Source organism: Propithecus coquereli, unplaced genomic scaffold, assembly GCF_000956105.1.
Source record: "Propithecus coquereli isolate 6110/MARCELLA unplaced genomic scaffold, Pcoq_1.0 Scaffold42, whole genome shotgun sequence".
Taxonomy (NCBI): Eukaryota; Metazoa; Chordata; class Mammalia; order Primates; family Indriidae; genus Propithecus; species Propithecus coquereli.
Window position 1 is genome coordinate 7342496 of NW_012149952.1, and position 19605 is coordinate 7362100.

The window sequence follows — 19605 nt, forward strand, 5'->3', positions numbered from 1 at the left end:
CCATAAGCTCAATCCACTGAATGAAAACAGTAATGTTTTATTAATATGAAAATAAGATCTGCTAGAATGGTGTGTGTCTTGTTGAGAATAGCTAGTTTCATGAAATAATTTGGGGCATCTATTGAGATGATTATATAACTTTATATCTTTCAATCTATTAATGTAGTAAATTGCATTAATAAATCCCTTAATATTAAGCCATATTTATTTATTTCATGGGAAAAGCCTCATTGGCCGTGATTCACGTTATATTTTTCTTTTAACACACTGCTGGAGTTGAACTGCTAATATTCTATTTAGTATCCTGCATCTGTCTTCATAAGTGAGATTGGTCCCATAGTTTTCTTTTTTCTGCTGTTTGTTGAATTTTTTTGGCATCAAAATTGTAATATGTTAGACTTGAAAAATGAGTTGAGAATATTTCCTTCTTTCTCTATGCTAAAGACTATTTCATAGAGCATAAGAGTGATTTGTTCCTTGAGGATTCGATAGAAGTTGTCTATTTAAACTTTTGGGCCTTCTGCCTTGTTTTGGTTGTAAATCTATGACTGCTTTCCTGATTGTTGGTCAGTTCAGGTGTTCTACCTCTTCTTGATTCCATTTTAGCAATTTGTGTTTTCCTAGAAAATAATTCATTAAGTATTGATTTTAAAAATTTCGTTGTCAGTAAAATTATATATAACTATGTCAATACATTAACTAACTTCCATATATGTAATTATTTTAATTGCTGTTATAAGTGTTGTTTATTTATACCTTCTATCTGTTTTCCTTGCTCAGACTTGTTCAAAGGTTTAATTATTGTAATAGTCTTTTAAAAATAAATTGTTTTAGGTTTTATGGATCAGCATTATCTTTTTTGTTTGTTTTGTTTTGTACTTGTCAAAATTTCTTTAATTTATGCTTTTGTATTTATATTCATCTTTACTTTCTCTGAGTTAACCTTGTTGCTCTTTTCCTAACATTTTGTGCTTTCTCATGAATTTGTTAAGGCTATATTTTCTTTGAGTGCCATTTCAGCCATACTCGTGGGTTTTGCTAGACAGTGCTTTCACTTTTCTCTATTTCTAAATAGTTTTCAGTGTTAATTTTAAGGTTTTTTTTTTGACCTGGAATCATTGAGAAAGAAATTTTAAAAAAAAATACGTAAAGACATCTGCACTCAAATGTTTATGGCGGCACAATTCACTATACGCTATAGCAAGGATGTGGAAACAACCCAAGTGCCCGTCAATCCATGAATGGATTAATAAAATGTGGTAGATGTATACAATGGAATACTACCCAATTATAAAAAATGATGGTGATCTAGCACCTCTTATATTTTCCTGGATAGACCTTGAGCCCCTCCTCCGAAGTGAGGTATCGCAAGAATGGAAGAATAGACACCACATGTACTGGCCATCAGACTGGCACTGACTGATTAACACTAAGGTGCTCACACAGTAGTAATATTCTTTGGGGGTAGAAGGGTTGGGGGTGAGTAAACTCACAACTAATGGACGTGGTGAGCATTGTAGGGGGGAAAGGGCATGTCTCAAATCATGGTTGGGATGTGGCAAAGTCATAACATGTAACCAAAATGTTTGTACCCCCATAATTTCCTGAAATAGAAAAATATGTAGAAATTCTTCAAATTTTTTGGTTATTATTGCTAATTTCTAATTGTGTTGATATGCATTCAGCATATGCAGCCTTAATGCTTTCTGCTTTTCTGAATTTGTTGACATTTTCTTTGTAGCCTTATACATAATTATACATAGTCAAATTCTGTGCATGTCCTGTATGTATTTATAAAGTGTGGATTCTCTGCTTGTTGCATACATTGAAGTACATAGCTATTATATGAAACTCATTAATTTTGTTCTCTAAATTCTCTTCATCTTTATTCCTGTTTGTATTTTATATGTTGCTGGGTTTCTGAAAGAGATATGAAAACGCTTCTCATTAATGTTGTGGAGTACCAATTTCTTCTTGTTTTCTTATCCATATTTATTTCAAAATTGTATTTTATCAATAGTCTAATGATTGCTATATCCTCCTGGTGGATTATACCAATATGAAATATCCCTCTTGTCCCCTGTAAATTTTGTCTTTGTTTTATTTTACCTGATATTAATATTGCTATACCTATTTTATTTTTGTTGGCATTTTTTTCATATATTTTCTCACTCATTTATTTTGAAGTTTCATGTGTCATTTTTGTTTAAAGTGTGTCTCTTTTAAACAGGATATGGTCAGATTTTGTTTATTTGTCCAATCTAAGATTACCTATTATTTAATAAGGGAATTCAACCCATTCTGACTTAATATGATTATTGATATTATCCCTGCCATATTGTTTTTTTACCTTTTCTATTACTATGATTCTTGTTGTTTTTTTCCTTAACAAAATTTATGGAATTGGTAGCATTTCCATATTTTATTATTTGTTCTATAGTAGTGTTTTGGGAAGTTTTATGTTATATCTCACATTCTAGTGGTTAACCTTAATTTCTTAAAAATTACTCAAACACTTATTTTCCATATATTTTGAGAATTTATGATTATTTATATCTTCATCATGAAAAAGACAACAACCATGCAACATTTTACCTTCCTTTTCTCTTTTCTCCTAAACCCCATAATGTTCATGTTGAGATCATCTGGGATTTAGTTCCATATTTTTTTTAAGCAATAATAATTATTTAGATTTAATTACAATTTTTACTCTTTCCTTTGCTCGCCATTGTTTCTTTTACTCCACATCATCCCCTTAGATTCATTTTTCATTTTGCTATAAGTACATCTGCCAGTAATTCATTCAAAGATAAATTGCAATTGGTGAAATATCTGTCTTTGCATGTCTGAATAATATCTTCCATTTGCAACAGCCCTCACCTCTCCAACTTAAATTTTGTTATTTCTTAGTATAATATTCTTGCTTCCAAATTATTTTTTCTCATAAATTTGAAGCTAATACATTACTATTATATTTGCTAATATTGAGTATTTCTGAGGAGCAATCTGGTACTCGTTTGGTTCTTATTCCTGTGTAGGTAGCCTGCTTGTTGCTTTAGTAACTCTCACAGATTTCATTTTCTTTATCCTTGGAGTTCTGGAATTTACCATGATGTGTCTTAGGTATGGTTATCTTTTATTAAGCTATCTTTCCTAGTGACTGGTACGTGATTTTTATTAGAAGATTTTTCTCTTTCCTCAACTTTGAGAAATTTTATACTATTATTGGTTTTTAGATCAATTTCCCTTTCAATTTTCTTTGTTCTTCTTCAACTCCTAGTTGCTCTGTTTTCTTGGGCATTAGTCCTGATTATGGAGTTTGGTGACTCCATTTTGTGGTGCTGTCTTCCCCTAAATGGTTGTAGATTTTTGGTTAGTGCTCACCTTGAGTTTTGAGAACCTCTGTTTGCCTCTAGATGACATTTCTTTTTGTCACAGCTTTCATGCTCATCAAGATTTTGAGACAGGACAGGCCATACTGCTAAGTAGAATGTGTAAGTAGCTCATCTTCTGGGTATGGAGGCTTCCTGTTTCTCCTGCATGTAGCCAACCACTTGGGTCCCTGCTTTGATTCTCCAGCCCAAGCATTCAAAATAATTGCTCTAGCCTGGGGAAACCACCTATGCTACCCATTACCTGATACCATTAGGCAGAAGAGAATTAAGGGATAAAATGATTCAGCTGCTTAAAATAGGGTACCCTAACAATTAATGATTTTTTCATGGCTTTCATACACCACCTGTATCTCCTATCTTTGGGCCGGGAGGGACATCTTCTGGAGTCATACCTACCTTATTCAGCCATCCCCTACTAGGTATGTTTTAGGCTGTGCTTTTCTCCATTAATCTTATTCTCTCTACCTTGTGACTCAAAAGGATTCCCCCAAATTTATGATATGCAAAATACACTTCTTATTTTTAATTTCTGTTATGGAGGTATTAATTTCAAACATATATTTTCTTCCATTTATGGGGATTTGGGGTTGGAGGAGAAATCAGACTTGTGAGCCTAGTCTACCTTTAGTCGCTTTCTGTAGGAATAGGCCAGCTATAGTCATAACTCTCTCTCTTCACTAGAGAAACACCTATGATACAGAAACAACTTTATAGGAAGTTCTTCATACAAATTGTGAAATTGTGAGCAAAGTTTAACAGCCCATAAGATGATGGTTTGTGAGGAATGCCGTTGGTTCAAAGGGAGTGATTCTAACAGACCACAAAAAAATGACCTGCAATCGGTTTTAAAGTTTGGTGATGTTAAACTCTGAGTCCAATCCAGATATGGTGCAGAATGTACTAAAATCCTGGACAACTTTGTAGGCTGATTGCCCTCATAGAACATTGATTTAAGAGGCCTATGGTTGGGGCTTCTATCTCAAAGGAACAAACAAAAAGGTAGTTTTATAATTCAAACTCATAAACATTCAAATCTTAAAAATTCATGGACTTTGGTCATATTGGAAATGATAGTGGTCAGGAAGTTTGGTGGAGATGGGGAGAGATTGTTTTGCAGTGTCAGAGTAGCTTCATTAAAGACAAAGGGAAAAGTGATTTGCAGCCGAACATTTCAGATTCACTGTAAAATTAACATACATGCCTGATGGGTTCTCATTTAATAAAACTGAGAGTGGGTGCTTGATAAAGCACCTAAAGGCGAAACAACTTAATAAAATTAATCTATAGTGCTCCAAGTTCTTAGGTACTGCAAGTCTTCAATGACGCATTTTTCATTAAGTGATTGGATAAATATAATTCTCTATGTTAGGAAGTCTGAGTCCTTATCTTTATTCTAATTTATTAAAATTAGAAATAAAGAACATAGTTAATGACTCATCGATGTTGAGAAGACAAAAGAGAGGACATCGTTTTTATGGTGGTCTCAGTGGCTAGATGAAGAGGGATGGTATGAGTCCGGTTGGGCTTGAACAAACAGGAGTTCTTCCAGAACTCATTTATTCCTTCAAGACATATCTGCCCAAATTGGAGGGGCTATACAAATTCCACGCTACCCCCATTTAACTCTTCTAGTACATGTTAAATCTCTGCCTTTATGTAAGGGCTTGACTGAGCCAGGAAAAAGGGATCCGAGCTAGAGCCTGACCTTTGTATTTCTGTTATGCTTTGCAGAGTAATCCCAGCAGGGAAAAGAACAGAGGAGGGGCAGGGCCAGCCTAGCCAGTGTTATCTTTGTGCATGTTGGTGGGGGTGGAGGGCTGTGCGGGGGTGGTGGAGAGGTTAATGGGCAAGCACCTGCTTGGGTTAATGTGAAAAGGATCATGGGACAAAGGCCTCTTATCCCAAAATATATGCTTCATCTGCCTGTCCCTTTTACCAGAGGTTTCCAAAATTAGTTAGTCATTCAGTCCTTTGGAGAAATGGAAATCTCCTTTTAACACGCAAACATTCCTAAGAGGTATAAATTATTTGTATCTCACAAGTCCTCTCAAGCTCTGGAGTCAGACAGGACTCATGTTCAAATCGTCACTTGTCTTGGATATATTCTTAACCTGTGTTCGCCACAGTTTGCCCATCTGTCAAATGGGGATGATAATGACCACCCGAAAGGCTGATGTGTTAAACGAGAAGAGCAAATGTGAAAGTACCTAGGAAAGTGCCTGATATGTAAGAAATGTGTCCTTACCTTCTCCCACTTGATTTGCATCAGTCAACTGAGGAGGGAGGTGGCAAGAATGGGTGCAGAAGTGGCTCCCAAAGAATCTAAAGAAGTCGGGCCCAGGCTGGGAAAGCAAGAAACAGAAAGGTGAACTCTGCTCAGAATTATGTCCAGTGTTGGGATAACTGTGGATCGAAGGCCTGGAGATAACATGCTGCAGCAGTTCAAGTCTGCTGTTATTTAGCACGATGGCTCAAAAGAGAGCTTCGTGGCTTAGCCTTGGCTCTCAACTTAGTGGAGGACTCTGCTTATTAGTCGTATGATATTGGGAATGTTATTAATCTCGCTGAACCTTAATTTCCTTCTCTGTAAAATTAAGAATATAATAGAGCCCTCCTTAAAGTTATTGTTAGGCTTAAATGAGTTACTATGCACACAGTCATTGACACAAAGTAAGTGCTCAGTAAATGTAACTTGTCATTAGTATCATCAGTATCCCATTATTATTATTATTATCTTCTAGGGTTAATAAACTATTTGGAAGTTCCAGAGCACTCAATCCTAGAGCCAGATTTCAGATGAATTTGGGGGAAACTGAAGATTTTTTCTAGTGTTATCCTACTTCTTGTTTCAGGATCTTTTTAGGCCAGTGGTACACCCCTCCCCAAAGAGTTCAGGGTCCTATTTCCCTTTCTAGTCTTTCCTTTCTAATATTTGCCTTTCCACAAACTCTGCCTTCAGAGTTTCTGTAGGGAAGATTCCAACAGTAATTCAGATTAATATATGAATGAATATTAATTCAAATCCTGCACCTTCCATTACATTTACACTTTTAATAAGGGCAGCCCCTTAATTTCAGAGTCCATTAGTTGTTTTATTCCCTTCAACTCCAGGGATAGATTAGCAATAAACAAGTGGCTCATATACAGATTTTTATGGTCAATTTGTCATACAAACTAGGAAATGAAAAACAGCTTGTGATGGAATGATGGAAGAAGTTCAGATTGACATGACCAGGGCATGTGAGGAAAGACCTGGGCCCAAAAAGAAAGATTCTAATAAACTAGGAAAATGAGTTTTTAACCCCCATTATTCACTGATGTCAAACCAAAAAGTATAGGCCTTGGTGCTGAACAGGCTTGAAAGTTTACCTGTTAAAATTTGGGTTTCTTTTCAGCCAGGCAAATGGGATGGAGGGAGTTTGACAATATACATTTTAAAACCCAAATCAGAGGGATGTTGAGGTTCATCTTGACCTTTTTCTTTTATCATTTCCTTCCCTAAAGGACTTTTAATCAGGTGAATGTTATGATTAGAGTCAACAGAGGATGAGAAGGCATGTTGGACACCAGAATCACCTATGAGATTCTTTAAAGGAAAAGGTAGTAACCAAATGCTCTTTCAAGCTAAAATTCTCAGAAACACTCCAAACAAATTATCCCTTAATTGACTCATATGATTTTTCTCTAATTTAAGTAGTTCCCTACGAATATGTAGGGAACTACAATGCTTCTAAAGAGTTTAGATTGCTGAGGTTCAGAGAGGTGAGTGGGATGATGTATTTTGTGATTAAGCAGCATGGTATATTAAAGTGCCATTGTTAAAACATGAGCTGTAAATGCTCTTCTCCAGGCATCCCTCTTGCTCCCTTGTTCCCCAGTGATCTCTCTTGTGCCCTCTGATGGTCTTTACTTTTTTCTGCCCTGTGTCTCAAAACTTGTTCTCATAGACTTGTGTGTCTGTGTGTGTGTGTGTGTGTGTGCGCGCACATTGAATCAGACAACAAAAATTCGTACTGTGGTGTGAACGAATAAAGAAACCCAGCTCAAAAAGATATTTGCATTTTAATAAAGGATATAAAATCCTAAAGATAGAATTTCAGGCACTAGTAATTATGGAGGAGGGGGCTTCTTGGCCACATGGAGGTTTATTATGTTTCCTTTTACCATGTGCCTGCAATATTTAATTAGGCTCTAGTCACATCTACTTGGCCTTCTTAATCATCTAGTTTAGATAAGAGGTTATAGGTACCAGGCAGCAGCTGATGAGAAGAGGCTCCCACTGTGTTAGCAGTAGACTTAGCAAAATGTGGCACATGTAAGTTATTAATTGTCTTTAAGCAGGCTTTGTTCACCAATAGAAGAAGTTGAAACAGTATCTGGCATTCATTCTACATGTATTCAGCAAGTGCTATTATGTACCAGGCACAGTGTTAGATGCTGGGTTACAAAGATTAATAAAGTGTGGTTCTTTTCTTGGAAGAATTAAGAGTCTAGTGGGAGAGACAAGTAAACATTAAAAAATACAGAATGATTGGTCAACTGGCTAGCAACTTGAATAAAATATCTGGATCCCTACCTGACCCTTACACCAAAGTAAATTCTGGATTGTTCAACGATTTAAATATTAAAGAAGGAAAAACCATAAGGTACTAGAATAAAGCATTGTGCTTGCTTTTATTATTTTGCAAAAAGGAGACCTTTCTAATTAAGCATGCTACAAAAACCAGATACGATAAACATTGATACATTTGACTACAGAAATATTATCATTTCTGTATGGCAATGATAAATAAGCAAGTCAAAAGGCAAACGACAAGCTAAGAAAAAATATGCGTTACATATAGGACAATGGACTACTTTTGGAAGATATACCCAAAGCATTTATAATTCATGAAGGGAAAAGACTCTATAGAAAATTGGATAAAGAATTTTAACAGAAAAAGAAATACAAATGCCCAATGAATATAAAAATTCTGCTCAAATTTGCTTATAATTATTTATGGACAAATAAAAACAATGAGATATAATATCCTCCTACCAGATTTAAAATATGATGAAGTTTTATAAAACAATGTTTTGAGGATATAGGGATGCTCTCAAGCACAATCAGTTGAAGTAGAACTTGGAGATACATTTTTGGAGGGCAATCTGCCACATTTATCAAGAATGTAAAAGTCCACATCCTTCAACCCAGCAATTCTAGTTAAAATTATCAAAATTTGGTATATGTTTACAATGGAATATTACTCAATGATAAGAAACGACAGTGATCTAGCACCTCTTATACTTTCCTGGATTAAACTTAAGCCCATTATCCAAAGTGGGGCACCACTAGAGCAGAAGAACGGGATCCATTTGTACTCACCTTCAAATTGGTACTAACTGATCAACACTAGGTTGATCACATGGTAGAAATACTCTCTAGGGATTAGGGGGATGGGGGGGCAAATCTACAACTAAAGGACACAGGGAGCACTAAAGGGAGGGAAGGGCATGCCTTTAACCTGCATTTGGGTGAGGCAAAGACATAAAGTGTAACTATAATGTTTGTACCCTCACAAAACCCTGGAATAATAATAAAAGAAAAGAATAATTCACCTAATTACCGTGATCTGATCACTGTACATTGTATGTATTGACACACTATGTATGCCATGAATATGTATAATATGATTTGTCAATTAAAAAATAAAATTTATTTTAAAAAAGAAAAAAAATCTAACAACAACAAAAAATTTATCTTAAAGGCATATTCACCTAAACAAGCAAATATACATTTGTAAGAGGATGTTCATTGCAACGTTGTTCCTAATAGCAAACAAAACCAAAGCAAAACAAGAACAGCAGAAAGAAACCAAAACAATAACAGAGAAAAAGACAGTCTCCTCAATAGGTAAGTAAATCATGGTACATCCGCCCTTTGAATATTATGTAACAGATTAGAAAAAATATATACACTGATATGGGAAGCACTCCAAGGTAGACAGAATGAAAAAAGCAAGGTGAAGAACAGTATGACCCCATCTGTGTGAAAACAAAACATATACAGATATTTTTGTATATGCATTAAACAATTCTGGAAAAATACACAAGAAACTGTTAACAGAGATTACATCTGGGTATTAAGACCGTGGTAGGAGGGATATAGAAATATTCTACTTTTCAGTTAATAATCTAGTGTACTGTTTGCATATTTTAACCATGTGCATTTATTATTACTTTTGTTTTTATTACTGAATATTATTTGGATGTAAGTGAAATATAATACATGCCAACTATAATGATAACACATGTAATATGTATGATAGATGTATAAGTATATAAATAGAAGGCTAGACAAATACACAAGCTATTCTAACAGCACAAGGGATGGTCACCTAAGCCAAACTGTATCACTGTTGCAGTCTGGGACAGGGGAAAGCTTACTGGAAGGAGATGGCATCTGTACTGGATTTTGATTGATGACAAAGAATCAGGTGAAAAAGAGAGGCGTAGGGGTTATTGTAAGAGAATAACTAGATGTTATTCTATATTCTTTATGTTATTGCAGAGAAGTTGTTTGGGGCTGGAGTGTGGTAGAGGATGTTAGGATAAAGGGTGGGTGTAATTGAAGTAGGAGGTGGAGCTTGGGACTGGAGATTATGAAGGGCTTTGTCTGCCATGCTAACTGTATTAAACTAAAGTCTCAGAGACTGATTTTCTTGAAAATGATGAACTAAAAGATTCACACTGTGGTGTAAATGAATCAAAACAGGTATTTGCATTTTAATAAAGGACAGAATGTTCCAAAAGTCCAATTTCAAGCATTAGTAATTAGGGAGGAGGGATCTCCCTCATGTCTCTCAATTCACACATTTATGAGAAGATGACACACCTGGTTGTCTGGGTACCAGACTGTTCTACACAGTGGGGAACCTGCCATGCTACTGGAGGTGGGGGAGGATTCTATTTTCCAGAAGCCCCCTGGTCTAGGACTGGTAATAAGAGCCTAGAGAGAAAGGGTGGCTCCCATGGTAACCAGCCGGTTGTGTACAGAACCCTGTGACATTTGCTGCTGAGAGGGACCGGGAGGCAAACAGGTGTCCTAACCAGCTAGGTCAGCTGATCTCCCTCCATTTCCACCACATGGGACAGAGGAAAGTGCACAGGTTTTATAATCAAATAGATCTGGCTTTTCATACTAGCTTTGCCACTTGCTAGCTCTGTGACTCTGGGCAAGTAACTTAATCTTTCTGAGTGGCAAGTCCCTTGTAGGGTTGTGTGAAATAATACATATTCAGCATTTAGCACAGTGCCTGATGTGTAGAGAGCAATCGATAAGTGTTAGCTTTTATAGCCACGATTATTCCCTCTTCTGTCTAAGGATTACTATAGTCTTCGTCATATTAATGAAATTATCGTATCCATTCTTACTTGTGCTTCCTCCCAGAAAATTTGCCCTTTTTCTCCAGAAGTCCACCAAATATTACTATTACTATTCCTTCTTCCCTATGAGCCCATGGCGGACTATTGTTCCTGTTATTATTGTTATGATGGTCACTTATATTATTTGTTCTTTCCTGTGAGCCTTCTAGAATTAGACTCCTCATCCTGTCTCCGCCTCAGGACTTCTCCAGGCCCCACCACTGGAGGGGGCAGCAGAGCTGACGCACCGTTTCTTCCCTCCGCAGCGGCCCCTGCTTGCGCAGATGTAGAAGAGAGGCCAAGAAGGCAGAAGTGAAAGGATTTCTGATCTCTGTCTCCTGTCTTACCCTTCCTTCCTGTGCCGGCAAAGGTCCCAGGGTCTCCTACAGTTTTGGGTTTGTTTCCTCTGCTCCTTTCCTCCTTAGTGAAGCGATTGAAATAAATAAACCCGACCCATAGGTTGGAAATAAGTCAGCCCTACTTTTTCCAGAAAGCATAGGAGGACCTAGACATAAAGAGAAGGTGAAAGAATTCCTCAGATGTGCATGGAGTCTACGAACCCCAGACCCAGAATTTCTGAGAAGGTACGAATATAAGATAATAAGAGTCACTTCGCTGTACTCAGCTCTTGCAAGGTGTTAAGTACATTACATCCCTACCGCATTCATGTGAGTTGGCTACTCTTATTATTCTCCTCCTGCGGATGAGGCCAGGAGAAATTAAGCAACTTGTCCAAGGTCACAGGCTTGTCTGACTCTCTGGGCCAGCAACTTTAATCTCCACCCTAGGCTGCAGTTTAAAGAAAAAGAAAAAAAACTTGAAGTTGAGCAAGCCTGGGGCAGAGACAGCTCAAGGTTACTTCTATTCATATTTCAGTTATTACCTCAGGTTGTGATTTTTATAATTTTTCTCTTGTATTTTCCTTTTAAATTTGTTGTGACTTGTAGCCTTCAACTTTTGTTTCCAATTAGTATCTTTTGAGCCTCATTAATTGTTGTCTCTATGGTTTCTAAGAGAAGAATGTAGAAAAATAATTAAAGCTACCATTTATTAATTACCTACTGCATGCTGGGCACTTTACATACATCATAACTAATCCTCACAACAACCCTCAGGATCGAGTACTATTATTATTCACTTCAATTTTATATAAAAAGAGACTGAGGCGCAGTACATTTTAGTGGTTTGCCCAAGGACATGCAGCTGGTAAGTGGCAAAGTGGAAGATTCAAACCCTGGGCTTTATCAATCATGTTCTTCACCATAAAGCCGACTGTTTGTTTACCACGCTGCCTCAAAAGTGTTCGTGGCTTGCATTGGTCAGACAAGGAGAAAGAAAAGAATCATTGTGAATTAGCCTTGGGAGGAGGATGAGTGGGGGCTGATTAAGGGAGAGCACAGACAATGCCCAGGGCCCATGGAGGACAGAGGGGAATGGTGAGCTGTTGGCAGACTACGAAGCATCCTCAGGAGTCTGTATCAACAAATTTCTCCTCTTGGAGATGTCTCCTTTAATAGGGTGACCCTTGAACCACTGAGAGGCATCTGGAACTAAGATGTGATATAAGAAGGGTTTTTTTTCCCCCTCTCTCTGAGACTACCAGGCTGATAGAAGGTTTAGAATGAAATGTTGTTGGAAGAACTGTGTGAGGTTTGAAAGGGACGAGGAGTAGGGACAAGCTCAGCAAGCTCAGTTCTGAAGAAGGGGAAGGTAAATGAAGTCTTTGGGAGCTTCTCCAGAAGCGGATGAATCTCCGGAAAATCTGACAGGGCCTTTGCCAAAAAGCACTTAGGAAACACTAATTCTCCCTACCAAGTCTTCCCTTTTTAAATCCTCTAAGGTGTGACCAGTATGCAAAGAGAAGGGATTTGCCCAAAGTTGACTCTAAATGTTGTAAAATGGTCATCAGTATAATAATGGTGACCCTCTTAGCAGGCCTCAAAGTGGCCATTTTCCATGTTGTCCCAAAGGATTGTCAGGTCTGGCGCCAGCAAGAATTGCTGCCGAGGGAGGAATCTTGCCTAGAACTTTTTTGAGACCTGCCACCATCCAGTCTGCTCTTTGTTCCCCTTTGAGCCTGGCCTCATTTGGCTGTTCTCCCTCTGGTATGCCCCTAGCTGGAGTGCCAGCCAAGATGTTGCCCTTCACACACCCCACTTGCAGCCCGATATGCTCTCTCCCTTTGCTTGGCTGCCAGGGAGAGGATTTATATCAGGATTGCTCAACCAAGAAACACTGAGTTCCATAAAATCCCAATGTTCGCTTTCTGTTACATTTTTGCTATATCATAGTCTTGAACTTCAACCTTTATGTCAGGGAATCTTTGTGGAAGAGTCTACCTTTTAATGACTTGTCTTTGAGTCTTAGGTTCAATAGTCTGTGTCTCAAATTCTTTTAGATGCCTGAGCTGGCCTGCCTCTACTCTTATTGACTGGCTATCAATAAACATAGGGCTTGCTTAACAATAAAGCATAGTCCATTTCATGTGTGTACTCACTCTGATCAAAAGAGAGATGTTTATTATAAGTGGAGTTATCTATGGAGGTCCAAGCCAAACCACAACCTGGCCATCTCTATAGTACTTTCTAAATTGTTGTACAAGTGATAGTCATATAAAATACCCATTGGGAAAAAGTGAATTTTTCTTGCTACAAAACTATTTCTAACCTAACCTTCCTCCCACACTTGCCACCTTTCTGGCCCATCAATTATTGTAATAGGCAGCAGTAGGAAAGCAAAAGTAACCTTAATATCACCAACATTAAAATACAGTCTCTTAGGGATTACAGCACTTCCAATACTCTTCATTAACATTTTACCAAACGTGAGTGTCTTTATGCAGAGACCTATAGTAGGCAGATGAAAACCTACGCTTCAGCAGTTGCATGAATCAGTGGATAATTTTTGAGTCCTAGCTTTAGAAGAGTGTTCTCAGTCTTGATTGTGCAAGGGAATAACCTGAGGAGCTTTAGAAATACTGATTCCTGGCTCCCAACCTCAAAGATTCTGATTTATTTGATCTGGGGGGCTGTCTGAGAATTCTTAAAAGCTTTTTAGGTGATTCTAGTGTGTAGCCAAGGTCTAGAATCATTAATCTAGAGCCTCGTTACAAAAAGTATGGTCTGTGTACCAATGGCATGAACATCACCTGGGAGCTTGTGAGAAATACAGCACCTCAGGCCTACCCCAGACCTGCTTAATAAGAATCTACATTTTAACAGGATACCCTGGTGATTCATATGCACATTAAAGTTGAGAATCACTGCTCTAGGGAAAGTGTCATTGAAGAAGAGCCAGTTCTTGTAAAGCATGCCCTGGAAAGAATACTTTAGCATAGTCAACCATCCTGCTTGTTGGTGTTCTGAGATTTTTAAAATATGACATATAAAACCCTATGACCTCAATATCAGAAGGAGTGTCTAAATCAGTCTAACAAAGATGAACTCTTCCACTTCAGAAAAATGAGAGGAAAAGGTAGATGGCTTAGTATCCAGTGCTGTTTCTTTCTGGTCTGTCTTGTAAGCTTGGATACCTCTGTTGATAGTCTTCAAGGACTTTTGGATAAGGAGAGAGGTGTCAAAAGATGAAACAAAACAATGATTTTTTTCCCCATGAAGCAAGGGGAATCTACAAATGCTAGCCTGGTGAGTTTGATGTTGATCCCCAGCAAACTTCTAGAAGGGATTATTAGGAAGATGATTTCTGAGCCCTTAGAAAGAGACTTAGTAATCACTAGGAACCAGCATGGGTTCATTAAGAACAAGTCATGCCAGACTAAGCTCATTTCCTTTTGGATGGGCTTACAAGAAAAAGCTGCAAAAATCATTTACCTGGGCTTCAGCAAGGATCTTAACAAATACTTCTGTGATGTCCTTTCAGATAACGTGGAGAAGTGTGAACTAGCTGATAATATAGATAGTTGAATGTTTAACTCATTAAATGATCATATATAAAATGTGTGGATTTGATGAATTATTGCAAACCCAGAAAGACACTTGGATAAGGATGAGGTGTTGACAAAATTTGGGTAAAGACCAAGCTTGGAGGGATATTTGTGTACATTGTACAACAGAAAATAACAATGCTCATTGTTATCATCATCGGGTCTTATATTGGCATAATACTTTTCTAATTACAAAGCACTTTAACATATAGTGCTTCATTTGATCTTCACCACAACCCTGCAAAATTAGGGTAGTGATTATCTCCATTTTACAGGTATGAAAATTAGATTGAAAGATAAACTAATTTGCCAAAGGGACAAATAGTTATAAAGATGAACATCAACAAACAACTCCTACTCTAATATAATCAGGGAAAATGTAAAGTTGTATATTTCAGCTCCAAAATTAACTGCATAAACTCACAGTGAAGGCAAGGCTTACCAGCACTTCTATAAAGGACATGGGAATTTCAGTTAGTTTCAAACTTAGTATGAGCACACAGTATTAGGTGGGTGCTAAATATGCTACTGAGATCTCAGGGTTATGTTAATGGAAGTATAACATCTATCACATTGGAGGGGATAGTTTCATTGTATCCGAAGTTGATCAGAGCATCTCTAAGGTATTGTTTTATTCTGGTTGCTGCATTTGAAAAAAAAATGCAGATGTTTTACTTGGAAAAGCAAAGACTTAAGGAAGAATTTTTTGTTATACATTTTCTGTGGGCCAATGGGTATGAAAGGTGGAATAAGGCAGATCTCAGGACATTAAATGAATTTCCTTAACATTACAGGTACCTAATGATTGATAGAAAACTACTCCTTATAGGTAGTAAGTGTCTCCCACCTCCCACTCCACTCCCACCTCTAAAAGGGTTCAAATAGAGGTTGGTCAGCCAGTTGTTTGGTATGTTGTAGAAGTTTGCGTATTGTATCATCTCGGTGACCCTTCCTATTCTAACATTCTACACATCTAGAATTCCTTCACTGTGTCTGGGTAAATCCAACTGGTCAAGTCCAACTGTGGGGCATCAGTTGATGAATTCCCCAGGACTGACTGCTGGGGTCAAAATGGAGCAATGGCTTGAGTAATGATCATGCAAATTAAGGGATCATTGGCTACTTTTGACAAGTTTCTTGCCACATGATACCTTTTGCAGGAAAAATCCTCAAAATTAATTCTGGTCTCTGATATACATTCTGCTATCCCATGATTTCATATAGATTATTCTTGGACCTTTTGCATATGGTACCAAAGATGGCTTTCTGAAATAACAAGGGATTTCACTGCAAAAGTCATCCTTCATAGGCCAATAAATCATGTGAATGGTTTGAATTTCTCCACAAATCCTTACCACACCTGGTTCAAAACATGACTCTAGCCAGGATCCTGTAGAGTTAATTTACCACATGATATGATAGTTGTGGCTTAGGGCCCATTGTTGGGAGTGGGGGTGGGACTGAGGGAACATCTTTCTTCTCCAGGCCTGTTGCCACCAGTCATGTGGTTTCCACTTCAGAGATTTCCCCGAATGTGGGCCATCTAGTCACATTGGCTCCCTCCTCAGCCGTAGAATCACTTTATCACTCTCAGAGAGGGAAGTTGAAAGAATTTGGTCTATAGTAGAGCAGAGTAGCATGGGGTCCTAGTAGGGCAGCAGAAAGACCAAGACTAAGTTTGGATATACATAAATATTCCTTCTTAGTAAGCTTAGAAGCCAGCTTCCATGGATAAGAAGGGAAACTAGACTGGATTTCCAAAGGAGGGCTGCAGGTTTAGCATTGGACAGTGGACAAAGAGTTAGGCTGAGGCATCCCCTTCCCTTGAGAGTGCAAGGTCAGGATCCCAGAGAAACCTAAGACAGCATAACTTAGTGGTTATAAACACAGCTCTGAAGCTAGACTGCCTGGGTCCAAATCCTGTCCCTAACGCTTGCTAGCTGTGTGACCTAGACAGCTTGCTAAACTTCTATGTGCCTTCATTTCCTCTTTTGTAAGAAATGTGAACAATGATAGTACCTACCTCATATATTTGTTGTAAGGATTAAGATGTGTAATAAATGGAAAGCCCTAGAACAGAGCCTAACAAATATAATTGTATATGAGTGTTTGTTCAATAAAATACATAAAAGAGTAGGAGGAGAAGGTGGTCAATTTAGTAAATATTTATTGAATATCTACTATGCTCCAGATACTGTGCTACCTAAGGTTTAGTGCAGGAAGTAGGAAAAATGGAACTCTAATTCTAGCTCTGTCCTTGTCTATGAGCTGGGTGGCCTGGGAGCATGGTACTTAACCTCTCTGAGCCTCTATTTTTTCACATTTAAAATGAGGACAATAACAGGTAGAGGCCTCACACACAGGGCTATTATTAAGAGTAAATTAAATAGTGCTTATAGGTGTGACATACAGAAAGAAGCTCACTAAGTGGTGATACAGGACTTCTGCAAACTGGTACCTGTAAGATTAAACCTAACAGGAAGAAATGGTAAGTCTTACATTTTAGTTAAAAACTCAATTGCAAAATAACACATCACTTGCACAAGTAAAGGGCAAGAAAGGATTGAATTGGCAAGAGCTTATGTGAAAAAGAGCTAGTGGTTTTAGTTGACCACAAGTTTCCTATGAGCCAACAGTGTGATCTGGCTGTCCAAGGACTAATGTAATTTTAGATGGCATTAATAGAAATGTTGAGTTGAGATCCCAGAAAGTAATTGTTCCCTGTCTTCTGTACTCTGTGCTCATCAGATCACTGCAGATATATAGGACTGTTTCCTGCTTACAGTGTTTCTGGATGGACAATGACAAACTCATTGATAAACAGCCCAGAAGTAACGACCTGGGTTGGGAGGCATTTGCAAAGTCTTTTTCTTTCTTTCTTTCTTTTTTTTTTTTTGTTTGAGGAGGAGATGAAAATAATCCAGGGAGGGAAACACTAAGGCAATATCTGACACAGTTCTTTCTTCTAATGAACATGTTTACAGAGCACACTCCACATCCAGTCAGTCTGTCAGAGAATCCTGTTGGCTCTTTCTTCAAATTATGTTAATAATCCCATCGTTTCTCATTGCTGCTTCTGCTACTGTACTGACCTAACCCAGCCTGTCTTGTCAAGATTATTGCAATAGCCTCCTAGCAAACCTCTCTGCTTTCACTTTGCCTCCTTGGTCTGCTCTCTACAGAGCAAGCTGGAGGGCCCTATTTAATTATAACTGCAGTGGCTTCACATTTCATTCAGAGTGTAAGTCAAAGTCCTTACAAAGACCCACAAGGTCTCTCTTGTCCTGGTTCCCATCACCTCTCTGACTTCACCTCCTTCTACTCTCCCCCTACCTTACTCTGCTCCAGCCACACTAGTCTACTCACAGTTTCTCAAATCAGCCAGGCATTCTCCTGTCTCAGGGCTTTTGTACCTGTTGTTCCCTCTGATCAGAATCCACTTTGCCTAGATATTTGCACGGCTTGCTCCTTCGCATCCTTCAAATTGTAACTCAAATGTCACCTTCTCAGTGAGGTCTTCTCAACCATCCTTTTCAAATTGCAACAACCTCCCCACAAAACACACTTCTGTATCTCCTTTCTCTTCTTTATTTTTCATCACGCATTTATCATCATCTAGTATTCCATATAATTTATTACCAATTAAATTAATGATCTTTTTCTCACACTAGAAGGGTAGGGATTGTTGTTTGACTCTCTCACTACTGTATCCAGTGCCCCAACAGTGTCTGGCATATAGCAGGAAGCCAATAAATATTTGTAGATTAAACAGATATATAAAATAGATGAAAGGGTTACTCTGATTAAATCTGGCAGGGGTGTAGTAGGCATGAATTCTGCCATATACAGAACCTGAATAATTGAGAGTTAACTTCATAAATACATTTGCACACAAATGTTAGACAAACTCTGCAGTGAGATCTACAGGACTCAAGGAGGATGAGTCTCATTTTCCAAACTTTGGAGGACTATCGTGTGTAAGAAGTAGATTTCGTCTGGGTTGCAACTTGAATCAGGACTAGAGCCATTGAATATGAAGGGAATACACACAGGCAGATGTGGAATCTCAATTTGAGATTCTCAGGTTGCCTCATGAAGTGGTGATCTCTTTATCTTTGGAGGTATACAAAAAGAGGCTGTGTGTCTACCTATCAGCTCTGCCATAAAGGAGATTCTGTACTGGGTGGAAGATGGATCAAACCACCTTGACAATCTTTGTAGCTCTGAGATGCTTGAGCCAAAGGTATGTGAGTCCAAGGATCTGGGGTAATTTACATTTGCTTTTTAGAACTTGGGAGAGGTCTTTGGCCCTTCTTTCTAGAGTCCCAGAGACAAATTCTCCTCTCAAATGTTCATTCCACCCTAATTGAGATTCTGTTTCCCAGAAATTACCTGATGCTGGGCTGATGATTAGAGGCCAGCCAGGGGTAAAGGGACTGATTCCCATGGCAACCAGGTTGAAAAAACATACCATGTGGAGAATTGTCAGTAACAAGCTACGTTTGCATTATAAATAGATATTTAATTCATTGAGATAGTTTGTGACGACTTTTGCATTATAAATAGATACTTAATTCATTGAGATAGCTCTAACAGCAAGTAGGAAAGTTAAATACCAAAGCCACTCTTTGTCTTTAAGTATTTCACAGTTAATTGACAACTATATTTTCCTTCTAAAACATGTAGAACTTGGCTTTCTAAGTGGAAGAACAGTATATGTGAGTGTTTTTAGAAAGCCAACTAACAGTCCAGTGTCACAATATTTCTCACTGTTTGCTTCTCACTGAAAGCTTTATCAGAATTTTCTCTTATTGCATGGATATCTCTATTCGAATCCTCTTGGCACAGGAAACTCCAGGTTCC